The sequence below is a fragment of the Gavialis gangeticus genome, unplaced genomic scaffold (assembly GCF_001723915.1).
Source record: "Gavialis gangeticus isolate Ggan-Ray unplaced genomic scaffold, GavGan_comp1, whole genome shotgun sequence".
Classification (NCBI taxonomy): domain Eukaryota; kingdom Metazoa; phylum Chordata; order Crocodylia; family Gavialidae; genus Gavialis; species Gavialis gangeticus.
In genome coordinates this window covers 141,887,732-141,890,308 of record NW_017729032.1, presented here as the reverse complement: position 1 = coordinate 141,890,308, position 2,577 = coordinate 141,887,732, and the positions used below count along the sequence as shown (strand labels likewise).

The 2,577-nt window shown below is 38.1% G+C and overlaps 1 protein-coding gene across 1 annotated transcript in view; it reads left to right on the top strand.

Moving 5' to 3' along the window:
- The window catches only part of ADPRHL1 (ADP-ribosylhydrolase like 1), a 38,335-nt gene that overhangs the window by 1,370 nt on the left and 34,388 nt on the right, over window positions 1-2,577 (top strand). The gene's annotated exons all lie outside the window — the stretch shown is intronic.

Here is a 2,577-nt window from a genome sequence, read left to right as displayed (position 1 = left end):
TTTGTCTCTTTGAATCTGAGACTAGGTATAGCACCTGGAAAGATAGAAATGGAAAGTCTTCCTTTATGCAAAGAGCTTCTCTGTCTGGTCTACAGAAAGACATTTTAAAACGTACTGTTGTTTTAGCTAAAATATCAAAACAGTCACTGTTTTTAAATTTGTACTTTCTCTAAAATCACAAAAGTTTTGACCGATGTTTTCTCAAGGCAATAACAGCTATCTGTAGCTGGCCATGGTTTCTATGTCCACACTTTCCAATTGAGTCAAGACTTTTGAGATCAGCAAGCCTTTTTCACAAAAAGCATGTCAATAAGCAGGGTTTTTTTGTTTAGCAATACCTTTTTCTTCAAAATTAAGTTAGTTTTTTTTTCTTTAGACTCATTTGTACAGATAAAGAAAATAACACCAAGTGCTATTCTGTAACTGACATCAGAAGAAATGTCAGTTTGCAAATGTGCTGAATTGTATGTAAGAATCATCCAAATCAATGAAATCTCACATGCTCTTATTTCACTGTTTTATCTGTCTGCTGCTAAACTGTTCTAAATTTAGTTTCCAGAGATCAGTTGAAGAGCATGTTGAATACTTCACGCCTGGCTGCTGGCTAACCAATGGTTTGAAGGATAGCTAATACACTAAAGATAAGGGCAAGATGTCAGCCTATCAAGAGGAAAGATGACTAACATATTTCTGAATATAGTCCATGATTAAGTGCATGTCATGTTTTCTGCTTCTTGAATTCTATAAAGTACAAATGCTATCTCCTACATCTAACAAGTCTTGTAGCCATATCAGTTACGCTATTAGTAAATTATATTTTTGAAATACAATGAGCACAGCTGGTGTGTTTATAATGGGGAAAAAACTAACTATAAATCAACAGCAACTCTCCTGCACTTTCGTTCTCGCTGACTGGAGAATACCACAGCAAAATACATGATTTGGACTAGTTGAAAAAATTGTAAAGTGGGAAGGAAGAATTTAATGAGAATTCTTATTTTTACAATTCATATTTTTAGTAAGAAAGTAACTGTAACAAGTACACCTTGTCTTGCTACTTGAAGAAACACAAAATCCCTGCTATCTTTAGCACCAAAAAGTGTAAAGGAAATGGGAAATTGGGCCTGATTTTGACTTCAAATTGTTGATGTCACTGCAATAGTAACACTAGAGTATGTAAAAGAGGACCTCTTGGGCTGAGTTAACTAACATTTATGCTTCTAACCTATCTTTTATATGAATGTGCTACTCGTAGACTAGTTTCTCAGGCCCCCTCTACACATTACAGGTATCACAGTTACTGAGTTAATTGCACAAATTACTCTGAGACCAGCTACACGTGCAAAGTAGCTATCGTGTTATAAAAGGCTCCAACCAGCTGTAAAATTAGACCTCAGCAATGTGTCCTAACTTCATAGCTGGTTGCTACTGAGCTTTAATTCACATGTGTAGCAGGGGGTGAATTAGATCCCATTACACATTTACCTGCCATGTGTAGAGAGGGTCTCAAAGATTAAAGAGCAGCACTGTGGTGATCACATTGCATAGGAGGAGTTTCAGGCTATATGTAGGTAGAAGTGCACGATTCTTAGTACTATGTCAAAAATTTGGAAGATGCCTTGGCCCCATAAAAGTGAAACCTTGATCAAGAAATAAAACTAAAACCCTCAATGTCCTCCCAGCTGTGTTAATAATGGCAAATGCAACAAATTGTTGTGGCAAAAACATTTTAATTGTTCTTCCTTCCTTTCACCATTTGAGTGTTTTATTATAAAGCACTTATGGTAATATCCTAGGGCTACAGATGGGCTTGACTGTGCTGCTCTATGCCAGGTATCCCCAACCCATTGCTTTCAGACAATACATTGCCTGCATGACCTTTCTGAAGTTGCTTACAGCAAATTATAAAGTTAAAACTGAGGTTAAAAGGAGGAGCACAGTATGAAATGGCCAGCATTGCATTTCTTGCTCAGGTTTGTTGCTGCTTTGGTGGAAGTTGTGGGTCTGATGTAGACTCTGTACAAACATAAAAATTCAGGTATAAACTGCTCTAAAGACCCTATTGAAAGATGTGCTGCTGTAAGCTGCTCATGGCTCGGTACTGTTGGCAGCCACACATAGCCCTGTTGACTTAGACTCCCATGTACGTAGATGTGTCTGTCAGTGTGAATCAATAGGCAGGACCTGGCTTCAGAGTATAATGTTATTCTAAAAGCTGAAATACTTGAACTGGCTGGACTCCCATAAAGCACAAAATACAAGTACTGAGGCTAAGTGGATTATCTTTTGTGATACAAGATCCATATGAATGTTACTGATTCAAGAATCTATATTTCTGACACAAAGTAAGGTGAAAAGATGGAATCATGAAGCATGGTAACCATAATCGTTCTGATACTGCATCATTCTTATGCTACTTCATTTCCCCTCCCAAAAACAAACATAGGTCTGATTGTCTTAGCATAATTATGCAAGGTGTCATGGAGTGGGGCCTACGAGCGGCCGTGCTCCCACTAGCGCCCCCTTGCCGTGGCAATTAGGAGATCAGCACCCTCTTATTCTCACCTGCCACGTCTT